The following is a 13620-nucleotide window of genomic DNA, read 5'->3' on the forward strand; positions in this document are numbered from 1 at the left end:
AATCTCTTTGTTGAATTTTCACAAAGCTAATTAATGATTATCTGTTCTAGCAATATCCAATTTTGAAGTGACCGACAAGCAGTGGGAACTTCAATGTACACAAAACAACACGTAAAGCTGTGCAAATGAGTACATGAGTGCAATATATTCTGCTCTTTGACTCAAGAGAAAACACCTGTGAGGCCTATATAAACACACACACACTTGTATATATATATACGTAACCTAATGCTTATCTTTCTCCAGTTATCGAACATGAGTCTTATATGCTGACGTGAAATCAAAATATTTTATACACACAATGAAACTGAACATCTTCGTTGTTTAATAACTAGGCCACAGCCTTCAATAAGATATTCTGGATAGTACAACTTTCAATGTACAATGCAAATAAAATTGTAGCAAATTATAATCGAAAACTTCGTAACATGGATTTTACGCATGAATGTTGCTTTATAAGGTAACAATTTAACAGCACATCTAAACACAGTAAGCAGACAGAAAAGTGTTCTGGATCAACTCATTCTATGTTGACATTTGAAAATCACCATATCAATTTAAATTCTCATTTTCACTTAACATACAACAAAAGAGTTGAGTTATATATGGTAACAGTTTAATACAACAGATAAAACAATAAACCATTTCTGAAGACACAGCTTATGCAAACTTACTTCTCATTGTCTTCCTATGACTCATTTATTCTCACAACAAACAAATTGGTTTTATAAAAAATAACCGAAAATATACACAAGTACCTTAGAATTAAATTAATAAAAAAAAACTGGTGACCTTTCTTTTATGTGTAAGCCTTTCTATTCACAATGATATGAAACACTTAAAAACATTTACAAAAAGTATCATGGAAAAAGATAAAATTCAAGGTTTTTATACTTTGTAACATGTGAACAAAATTCGAAATCAAACCAATCTCCATAAAAAAAGAAAATTACAAGAAAATTCAAAGTAAATTACTTTATTGTTTTATAACAACCTATGAAGCACACACGAAACACCTAAGAGTCAAAAGATCCAGTCAGTTATCAGCTTAAGAAATATTCACCTTTACCACAATTCTAAGTTGAAAGAGGCTGCATCCTTTTAAGCAGAAAATACAATCACCTGATTACAGAAGATTAATGGTAAGTGTATTCTACTACTAAACAACAGAACTTACTAAGGTCATTCAAAGGCTAAATATTTCTAAATTCTACAGATGGGAACAACTATTAAGTCTGCATAGTTATACCCCAGGAGTATAGTTTGATTTTTTTTCAGTATCAGTTAATAAACTTAACAGACAAGAATTCTGTCTTCAAACTAATGACTTAAAAGACATTATTATGTCGCACCAACATAGGCCCATGTAGGCCTGTCAGACTTTGAATGTAACTATGTACAATAAAAGACAAATCTGGTATCACTGAAATTTGCATAAGGGTACTAAACTATTTCATAAGAAATTCTTGGAGTCAGTACATGACTCTTACTTCTTCCTGCCTGCACATGTGACAGCAAAAAGTAGATGGACTAGACTTTCTAGAAGATTAAACATCAGGGTCATTATGCAAGATCTGGAAAGTATAAAGCAATTTATAACCAAAGAATGTGGTACAAACTGCTCACAGCACTGTTTTGGTGCTTAAACGCTTGCATTAATAACTGTAAGCTGTTTGTTAGTACATCACTGGAACAACTACATTATCATACATGAACATTTAAAAAAAAAATGTTATTGTCCAGGTTGTTGAATCTGCTGAAGATATCTTGAAAAACCCAAATATTTACAGTTAACACATAACAATTTTTAATGAAAACATAACTCATTTTTCAGTGGAAATGTTAAGATTTCATTTTCATTCAAATACAAGAAATTTTAATTTTTAAACTAACAATGATTTAATTTTTTAGGTGGATTTATTCTCATTAAAAGATGAAGTACTGATTTTAAAAACTTTCACTAAATGTAAAAATAAGAATTTTTATTCAAAATCAGAGATTTTATTTTTTACCTTTGAGTATAAAATAAAGTTCATCACTTCAAGTGTTTCAGAAAGGCAATTACTTCAAGAGCCACCTAAAGTTGATTTTGATTTTGTCATGTGTACTTACACCACAAATGGAAATCCAGCCATTCAGTATAATTACATAAGATGTGAAAACACTGCATAAATTTAATAATTATATCTTATATTAGTCTACTTAGAATAATTCCTTAACATCAGAGTTTCTCACAAAGATACGTATGTAATTCAGGCATAGGACGAATTAATTTACTAAATTATTTTGTTAACAGTTTCCTGACATGAATTATAACAACTTAGAACCACTAAACTTTTATTTATACTGGATACACGAAATTAAGACCATGGGAAAGTGATCAATAATCCAACTTTCTTGACAAATAAATGATTCTTTTCTACAAAAGACTGAATTTAAATCAACTGTGATTGATACTAATCATACCAGAATTTTTATACCTAAAATTTTTATCTAATCTGGATTTTTTTTTTTCATTTACAAAATAATCATAGTTAGTTAACTAAACATAATGTGATAGTGTCTATGTCAGAAATTGAGGTGAAACATTTAAATTAAAACTGAATTTTTATCTCTGAAAATATTTGAGTATACTTATGTATGTTTGTGTACCTTACAAGTCACAAATAGGAATTTGAAGAGAACATGTAACAGCTCACACAATATAATCAAACAAATTATATGTGTCTTAAGATATAAATATCTTGTAACAGAACTTACTGGGTGCCTCACTAGTTTCTATGTCTAATTTTCAATTTTTTTCCATTAAAATAAATTAATATGGATTTTGCTTTCAGTTCAATGGGTATTTCAATTATTTGAATAGATAGTTACATGTAATGAAATTTTAACATTTACTTAACACAGTGATGTACAATTGCCAATGTATATTAAACACATTTTCAAAACTACAAAGTTTATCACAAAACAATATAAATAGTCTAAGTTATAAAATATTTTAAAAGAAAACTCTTACTATAAACAATTGTGACTGATGTCTTTTCCACCACTGTTTGCCATATGTTTTTGCCAACTCACATTCAAGGCACAATCTACATCATCATTTGTATTATAAACTCATCGGTTTGTGTTAGCCGATTAATGAAGGAAAAAAAATTACTGTGGCACTATTAATAGAAGGGGTTAGGAACAAATTACTTTCGCTGCCACACAACAGGACTTGATGGAGTGGTACGGGCCCTGCGAATTTCAATGGGTGCTTTCAGTCGATGTTTTCGCTGCTCACTACCTGCAGCCATGTAGGAGAACACACAGAGAACTGCATAGCATATCTGATCGGCCTGATAAGAGAACGTATATAATGTGTAAAAACTTATTAAAAGAAAGATTTGTTTGTTTTACTAGGTTTTACAAAATATCAACTCACATAAACAGAATCTAAACACAACAGTAGTTGTTTTTTTTTTTTAGTTTTGTTTAGGATAAGTACAGATGTATACATGAGTTATCTATACAAAGTCATCCTAGTTTTAAAATTTTAGACAGTAGGGAAGATGTAAATTCTGAGGTTACTCCAATAGAAAATCAATCAGAAGGATTTGATCAATGTTCTTATAATCATTTGTGGCTCAAACATGTGGAGGAAAATGTTTTTTATTGCATCAACAGGACAGGAACAATGAACTCTCAGGTCCACTCTCTGTCATGCTAACTACTAGGTCACATCTGGCATTTGAAAATACTAACTATACAGTAGTAATAAAGAAAAACAAATAAGAGACAATCTGATTGCACATAAAGATGTAGAGCAAATAACTACAAAGAAGTGAAAGCATTACTACAATACTTGACAAAAATTGTTTACTTTATACACTGTCAATTTTGGTCAGTCAACAAATTAGAAATTATCAAGGTATGTTGAAACTAAAATCAGCGTAATTGCAGAATATAATCTCAGTGCAATACAATACAGACATAAATATTCTGGTATTCTGAGAACCACATTTTAATCATATGAAAAACTCAACAAAATAAACTTTTGGGCTAACTTTATGATGTGTTTGTAAAGTTTGGACTTTTATGTTTATGCTTGAGGCCTTTATTACGTGAGAGACAATTTAAATATGAAAAGAAAAGTATGACACACTGCTTCAGTTAATCAATTATATCTATACACATGATTAACGATAATGAAATTTACATATAAACCAGTTTGAAACTTTGAATTTCCATAAATACATTGTAGGGTTAATCCGAAATTCACCTCTTGAATCAAAGTCGTTACAACCATTAGCAGTACTAAGTGGCATGGATGTTGCATATTATAAACAGGAGGAAGGATACATGAAGTCAAAGATGTGTGATTACTAGTGATACTTAGAAGAGTAAATATTAAATCATAAGTAATAATTTTAATTAAATTACGAAGTGGGACACATACAACTCAAACAAGGAACTCAATACACATACAACTCAAACAAGGAACACTATACACATACAACTCAAACAAGGAACACTATACACAGTTAACTTGAAAGTTGGAAAAGAAAGTCATGACCATTTAGACTTGAATAAAAGGGCTCAACTTGAGTCAGTTTGGTCTATTTGTCTTCAAAACATAAAAGTAACACTCAGCCTTATTTAGATATAAGCAAAGTCTGAAGAATGAATGAGAGCTGTTTATACAGTAAGGTGAATTAAAATGATGTTAAGTCAAATGTATGAATTGTTCCTAAATAAGAAACATTGCAAACACATCACAAGGAAAAATAACAAGAATTATAAATTGTGAAAACACACAAACACAAAAAACATTCACTAACAAAAGCACTACAGTGAGATAAAGTAATGAATGTTTATACTAATCCTTTAATATAGTACATATACATTAAAAGTTTTTTGAAATTATAAGTATGTATAAATTAATGTTGAGTGAAAAAGTGAATTACAAAAACAAATTTCAAAACTTAAACAGAAACTTTCATATACAACATACAGCTCAACTAATTAATCTTATTTTGTTCACCAAGGCACTAGCAACATATTTACTAAAAAAACAGCTGTTTTTTTATTATTAATGTATGTAACAGATGTTTTAAGTATGTTTTTTTATAAGTACTGTAATGGCAATTCACTCTTGATAAGTGAAAAACTACACACCATCTGCGACTTGTACCAGCGATGTATGATCTGTCGGGTCTTGCGATCTATAAACAGAAATGTACATTGACAGTAAGTGTTCATTGTAACAAATACCGCTCAAGTTTATGGATTTCTAACTGTTAAAATCTACTTCTCACTTGCAAAACAGTATAGAAAGAGCTGAGTAAAATTCTCATCTTCAAAACACATGACAAAAATAACTTTATGAGAAGTGTTTGTTTTAAAAGCATCATGAAACAAACCCATACCCAAAGCAAACTTGTAGTTTAATAATAGCTGTGTCAGTGTTTTAACTTTAGCTAGTTGACCTCTGTTCTCTTACTATAAGAACTGCTCTTAATAAGCATCTGCTGCAGGCTTGTGTTATGCTTACAAATGAACATACCCAATCTCATTTATCATAAACAAATTAAAATGCATACATATATATATTTATAAACAAAAATGTAGTATTTTTAACTGGAAAGTTCTCGTTTATTGTATTTAATGATATTATTTACAATCTTAATACAATGCAGCTTTATTTATGAAATAAAACTTTTTGAACCGTACGTGAAATTATAGGTTTTAAACAATAGGAAATGGTGTATTAAACTCACTGAATTCTTCTAAGATGAATATACCACCTTTCTGAGTAAAGCATTTTCTGATGTTTTCAAGTCTGACAAAGAACTGGAAGAAAAAAGTAAATATTGATGTAACAGGGGTTTCCAAAATAAAATTTACATTTTACTTTGCCTGCTGTGTAGATTAGTGACACTTTATAAGGGTTACAAATGGAACATCAAATAATGCAGATACAGTATTTATGTTCTAAAAGATGCAAGGGTTTCAGAAATACTGCATTCTAAATCTGTACACAGGTATTAATGAAAAATAAACTTTGAGTCTCACATAGCATCTTTATAAGAACGCTGAGCAGATCTGAGACAAAATAACATATAAAACAATTGTTATCATGTTCATAATATACAAAATTTATATGAAACTAATCACATATACACTTATATATGTATGTGCTTGTGTATAAGAAAAAAGGATAAAATTATCTTTTAGTGTTAACACAGATCTAATAAAAAGTAACAGATATACATTCTTATGTTATAGTTTAGAATCAAAATTAAAACAGTATATAAAAGTCATGTCTCCTTTGAAAAAAAATCTGAAAATAAAAAAAATTTAAATCCAAAATACAGCTGTTCAAATTATATGCAAAATTTATATTAAAACTAATTCAAATTTTTGTTTATCAGCATCAATGTTTTGTTTGTTTTCAATTTCAAGCAAAGCTACACAAGGGCTATCTCCACTAGAAATCCCTAATTTAGCAGTGTAAAAGTAGAGGGAAGGCAGCTAGTCATCACCACCCACCGCCATCTCTTGGGCTACTCTTTTACCAATGAATAGTGGGATTGACCGTCACATTATAATGCCTCCATGGCTGAGAGGGCAAGCATGTTTGGTGTGATGGGAATTCAAACCCGCAACCCTCGGATTACAAGTCGAGTGCCTTAACCACCTGGCCATGCCGGGCCCAATGTTTTGTTAATAAAGAACACGTTTTAATTGCTCAATGAAACTTTTGAGTCATATTTTATTTTAAAAAAAGCTTTAAACATATTAAAACTGAAAATACCAGGTGTCTTTAAAAAATCCATTCACATGACTAAAAACTGAGCAAAATAAGCACTTACATATTGTAAAGAAAACAATATAAAAGGAATATATAAAACAAACTACAAAAAATAAAATCTATAGTTCTGAGCAAACATTTCTACACCCTAAAAAAAAACAAAGAATCTCTACACAAAGTATGCAGTTTGTATGACCTAACAATGAAGTTAATATGCAGTTTGTATGATTTAACAATGGACTATTATGTAGTTTGTACGACCTAACAATGAACCTATTATGTAGTTTGAGTGAACAAACCGTGGAGCTAGTATGTAGTAGTACGACCTAACAATGAATATATTGTATAGTTTGTGTGAACAAACAGTGGAGTTAGTATGTAGTTTGTATGGCACAACAATGAAGCAATTGTAATTTTTACAACTTAACAATGAAGCCATTATGTAGTTTGTACAACCTAACAATTAATCTATTACATAGTTTGTGTGAACAAACTGTGGAGCTAGTATGTAGTTTGTATGGTCTAACAATGAAGCTATTATGAAGCTTGTGTGACATAACAATGGCTGTGTAAAAATACTACTGATAATTAAATATAATTGTTATGATACTCATTCTAGAAAAAAAGTTTGGGTCACAGATATCATAAATATACCAAGAGTAAAACTAGATGTATATCTGAAAGACCATCACGATATAAGCAAAACATAGCTATAAACATAAAATGATAAGATAAAGAGAAAATGTATGCATTATCTGTGCTCTATGGTGTACAACAGTTATCTGTGAAAGCCTTTACAAAATAAATTAGACACAGTGTAGCAAAATAACACACTTTTGCTTTTCTCTTATTGAATTTGAATATTAGGATCCTTGAATATATTTGAAAACTAAATCCACAATAATTCCTGCAAATCAATATATTAAAAACAGAAGAGTACTTCTCAAATAAGGTTCTAGGTACAGCTTTAGGGGATTTTCAACTAGATGTTTGATTTGATAGATATGAAATATTAAGTATCAATTTAATGTACAGGTATAAATTTTATAAATGACATATGGTTTTTCTTAAGTTTTTATGGATATAAAAGAGTTCTTAATCTCAGTGTTAATTTTCCTCATATTGAACAGTTGCTAAATGGAAACAAAATTGAAGAAGATGATCACATTAATTCTAAATTTGTTAAGAAAACGTTGAAAAGTTTAAAAAGTTATAAAGTCCAGATAATACTTCTTCAATCATTATTTAAAGTTTGAAAGGGGTTAACAATTAGATTGGAAGAGATGCTAACTATTTCAAATGACTGAGCATAATGATTGCAGACAGAGCCCTTTATCATTTGTGGCTACTAGGCCTGACCAATGTCTCTAAGCTGTTTATTATTATAACTATTATTATTTATTACTGCTATAGATTGCTCATTTATGACTCTGTTTTGTGTATTTAATAAATAAATTAAAAAAAAATTCTTTTGAAATTCTTTTTCATATTTTGAATTCTTACTCATAAATGTCGTTATCTGCATAATTTTTGTCTTTGCCTCAGCCTTTTGTTGGTGAGATGCCAATTTTGTATGTCTGGAACAATCGTTTATCCCGCCATGCACCACAGAAAAATCGATATGACAAACTGTACAAAACGCATGACTGTCACTGACTTTTGATGCAATGACCGGATATTTTGCACTAGACTCTTTCCTAAATTTTTGATTCACAGTTTTAGTCCTTTTAGATTTGCCAAAAACAAGACAATCTGGTGAACGAGGCCTCTTTTTTTCCATCTTGTGAACAATCGCATTGGTGTTTCTATGTCGCTTAGAAAACAAGAAATACCCATTTACGCGAGTGCTGATTGGCTGACAAGCATTGATGATGTAACTATGGATTCCTCCATGCACCCAGTATGGAGAAGCACCGCACTCAAACTATTGGTAGACGTCAAAGATACAAATACTTTTTATTATTTTAAGCACAAACATGATTATTGCAAGTAGCCATTTGAACTATGTCTTTTATTTATTATCAAAATTTATTTGTATCTCACTAGAAATTGTTTTTTTCACCCCTTTCAAGCCCTGGGGGAACAATTTATCACTTTATTGTATAAGCCAATAAAATAATTTGGGAGTTGCAACAAGTCGTAATATTTGTCTGTATGAGTGTATAGTTGTAATGTATACACCAAAATCATAATGATTACGCGCAAATCATAATGGTTGGCATCTCTGGATATGTAAGCTACTTGTTACTATGTTTTGCAAACACTTATAGATATAAAATGGTAGCCGTAAGTAAGAAATCAGATTAGCACACAAAGAATATGAAAAACAAAATAAAAATATATAAAGCATCATAACTATAAGTGTAAATTCACTACAATGATGAGACTTGGAGGGTTAGGGAAGATCAAGAGAGTTGATCACATAGGAAATTAGGAAATCAAAAAACTATATGATAGCATGTTGGCTGAAAATGTAAAAATAAATAATGATTTTTTCAAAATAAAACTGTTATGTTTAGAGGATGGTACCAGATGGCTAATATCTGATGATCACAGGATGGTTGAGGTATTAAATTCTACATTTTCTTCAGTTTTTACTAATAAAGGTTTAACACATATTCCTGAAAATAAGATGTTCAGATTAATTCTAAGCTTGTTACAAAAAAAAACTGAGAATTTTAAAGGAATGATAGAGGTCCTGGATCAGATAATATTTATCCAAGGGTTTTAAATGAGGTTAAGAATTGGTACATAAGTCACTTGCTATTACTTTTTTCTAAGTCCTTGAACAGCAGACAGGTGCCAGAAAGTTGTAAATTGATTAATGTTACTCTTCTTTTCAAGGGAGGTGATAAAAACTGTCCCATCAGTGGTGGGAAACGTTTTTAAAAATCATGATGAAAGATGCTTTACAAAGTCATTTAGCAATGGTAAAAATTTTGTTGGATAGCTGCATGGTTTTGCGAGAGGAAAATCTTGCCTTACTAATTTTTTGACATTCTCTGAAGAGGTTACTTCTTACAATGTGGTGTATCTGGATTTGCAAAAGGCGACTGGCAAGGTACCACATAAAAGGCTTGTTTAAAAAGTTATCTCCATAAGTGTGGCAGATTGAGTAGCTCATTGGATAGAAAACTGGCTAAATGGAAGAAAGCAAAGAGTTGATATGAACAAAATTTAGTCAAACTGGATTAATGTCATAAGTGAGGTACCTTGGAAACTGGTGTCAGGTAGTACATTTACTCTTTTTGATTTACAGTGACATAGATGAAAAAATGATCAATAGCTTATTTAAATTTGTTGATGACATTAAAGTTTTGGGTGTTGCTGTTTGTGAGGAGATTGTTATGGTTTTATGAGAGGGTAAATTACTTGGTGAGTTGGATAAATAAATAACAAATAGCTTTTAATTATAAGAAAAACAAGGAAATGCATGTGGATTGTCACAATTTTAATTATAAGTAACATTTTGGACCTTGAATTGTTGGAAAGGGTTTGCAGGAGGGCTGCTGGAATGATACCTGGGACAGAAAGGTTATCATACAAGGACAGATTAAGGATTAAAACAATGAGCTTGCTTTGAATTTTATTTTATTTTTTAGGTTAGTGGATGAGAAGACCTAGATGGATCAACACTCACTTTCAAAATGTGCTGTGACTCTTTCTGAATATTATCACTAATAATGTCTAACTGGAAATCTTTTAATAAATCACAAGTCTTATGTGAATGTACAGTAATGGTTGTATTGAGACACATATACCTAACATGTAAGTGTTTGAACTCCTCTAAATTGTCTATTGATGAATTAACTTCAGTTTCATCTTGTGTAGAAATACTAATGCTAGAGCTAATATTTAAAATAGTAGTAATTAATAAATAGACTAGAAGCTGACAATCTTAGGTAAGTGCTTGAAAACATCTCAAATCTTCTTTCTCGGCTTTGCAATTATGAGCATAGTTACTAATATTTATGAATGCAAAATCAATTCTTATATATATATATACACACAAACAATTTTAAAACATGACTGAATTTACATGTTCTATATTCAAGCATCTACGTTAGCTAATCAAATCAAGAAAACTTTATATATTTACCATAAAAAAATAGCATTAAGGAAACTAGATGAAATAAAATGTGCTGCTTCAAATCACTGTTTTATGATGAAAACAAAAGAAACATGCATTGCTCAGTGTTTAATAAATGTTTAAAGGTGGGATATATGATAAAAACATGCAGGGACAATAAAGAACTAAGTGTAAAGCAGAACATGCCATAGCAGTGCAAGAGGACACTTTTGGAGATGGTCAGTAACACATCAATCAAATCATGGTACAATATATATTATATATATAAACTCAAATAACAAAATCATGCGTGACTAAGGCCAACCACTGCACTGCTTTGTTATATTCTGGTGAGAAATACAATTTTTTTCTCTCTAATATTGTTTAGTTTTGTAGATACCACTGTCTTCTTTTATTTCTTTATAAGTAAATGTAGGCACCTCATATATCTAACTAAAAAAGGGGTGCACCACTACTGTAACAGTGGGAAGACAAATTCTAAGCTTCAGTTCTAAACAGCAAGAATAAAAGACTCTGTACCTCAAATTCCTTCAGTGTGGAAGTGAGCAGGAAGATGGAGAGAAAGAAGAAAACAGGAACACAATTTTTATTATAACAGAAATGACAGAGGATAATTACACTTACGACCATATTAATCTCATGACTTAGGACCATCTCAAAAGCCCCTTCGCTTGCTACTGCTTGAGGCATCAGAGATAGGTTAAGGATATTTAAGTATCAGATAAAGCCATATCTCTAGAAGAGACATACAGAAAGAGAGGGAGAGAAAGACAAATTGAGATATACATGCAGAAGTACAAGTACATACTGTGAAGAAAAGTTAAAACCTTAAAATAACGGGTCCAATGAATTTTAAAAATGAACTAGAAGGTAATGGGAATTCCAACATACCACAGGTACATATAGCGTGACATAATGCATTTTGTACGATGCAGAGGGCATGGCATCAGTCACACAATACCAAGAATTAACATTTATTGACCAATAAACCAATTGGTTAACAGATTTGAGCTGTCATGTCACCACTGAAGGGACAAGCAAGCAAGAGGTAAGTTTTGAGAAGGTCCTCAGTATGGACATGAAAAGCAATAACATGAAAAATACAGTTAAAATATTATAACAAGAAACAGATGCTCTTAAGTGCTATATTTTTAAAAACCTTTAAAAACAAATATCTTCTCCTTAAATATATTTCAGAGAAAAACAATTTACTGACATAGTAAAAAAAATACTGAGCATATTACAAAGTTTATATAATGACAAATTTTCTTTTCCACATGGCTACATCACTTTTATATTTTAATAAAATAGTTTTTTTCTGTACATCTTAATTTTCTGAAACACTGTACTGTGGAAAAAATAAATTAACTTTCTTATTACACATGCAAGGTTTAAAGCAAAACTCCTTACATAAAAAGCAAATCGTTTACCTTAAAACTTCTGTAATTCTAAACACACAGTAACAAGTTAAAGAATATATGATGAAAAAGTTTACCTTGCTGTTAGCAAAAAGCAGTCCAATACCTTCCATACACACTTGTAGCAACCCCCCTTCTCCAGTTCTCATGTCTTGAACAGGAAATTCACCTCCAAGTTCTGTTCCTGTTATGTTTAATAATAATTATGTATCTTTTAGAAGTAAGTAAGAAAGTGTAAAGATATTTTGAAACACTGAAAGAAAACAGAAGATATGTATATAAATGTTTCATCATTATGCTTTCACTGTCATACTATTATTATTAAGAGGTGATGTGACACTAAGACTACTGAGATCAGACTACTTACATTGTTGAAACTGTCACATCTGTGAACGTTCCTTATAAAGGAAATACCTGTAGTTGTAACAACATTAAACACTGCACAATGTGTTTAATTTATCAATCATTGCAGTGTTTTGTACTGCATGAAAGTATATCTATTTTTCTATATTATGCAATACAAGACACAATGAGATCTCTGACATGTGTATAGAAATATACAGACAATGCAATAAATGTGTCTATTTTTAGAATAAAAACACACCACACAATATATAATTGTGTTTAATAATTTATAAATAAGAAAACAGAAATAAGTATTAACAATGTGACAAAAAACACAACATTCTGTGCAACACAATAATGAATAATTTTAAAAGAAATAACCTTCTAAGTGGTTATTTTATCTCAAATGTTAAGGATGTTAATATAAATATATATATATACTACAATAAACATCATGCTTTAAGCAGTATTTGACTGAAATGCCCTTTAATAGTTAAAGTAAGGACTTCAGTGTAAGAACTAACATGGTTAAAGTAATTGTGTTATGGAATGTGTTATATATACATGTACAATTAAATCTGTGTACTTATATAAATTTATCAAATATTTTCCTACCAGGCAGTACTCCACCACTTCTAACTGCAGCTCTTTCCATAGCTTCTTTCACACAATAATACAAATCTCGACACTGTTTTAAAACAACAACAACAACAGATAGGAGTATCAGAACACCCATCTACAACCATCAGGTGTTTACACACAAGAGTATTAAGTTTTTTATTCAGTTTCTAAATACTTCTTTAACCACATAAAAAAGTAAATACATAACATTACAGTTAATTTTTAGTCCTTCAATATTATGTAATCCATGTTTAAGATTAAACTGTTAGAAAAATAAATACACTTTTCCTTAAAAATGATTAAAATCTATATACACATGTGTTTTTAGGAAATGCTTCAGATAAAAATTA

The 13620-nt window shown here is 30.2% G+C and overlaps 1 pseudogene across 1 annotated transcript in view; it reads right to left on the reverse strand.

The window, feature by feature from the left end:
- Positions 1-285: 285 nt before the first annotated feature.
- Positions 286-13620, reverse strand: part of LOC143229001 (MAP kinase-activating death domain protein-like) — a 101203-nt pseudogene continuing 87868 nt past the window's right edge. Inside the window, exons 29-33 of the transcript XR_013015600.1 lie at positions 13265-13337; positions 12382-12488; positions 5763-5835; positions 5161-5207; positions 286-3341 (exon numbers count right to left, since the gene is read on the reverse strand). The product of XR_013015600.1 is annotated as an MAP kinase-activating death domain protein-like (transcript). The remainder of the gene's footprint in view (positions 3342-5160; positions 5208-5762; positions 5836-12381; positions 12489-13264; positions 13338-13620) is intronic.

Source organism: Tachypleus tridentatus, chromosome 10 (assembly GCF_004210375.1).
Source record: "Tachypleus tridentatus isolate NWPU-2018 chromosome 10, ASM421037v1, whole genome shotgun sequence".
NCBI classification, from domain to species: Eukaryota; Metazoa; Arthropoda; class Merostomata; order Xiphosura; family Limulidae; genus Tachypleus; species Tachypleus tridentatus.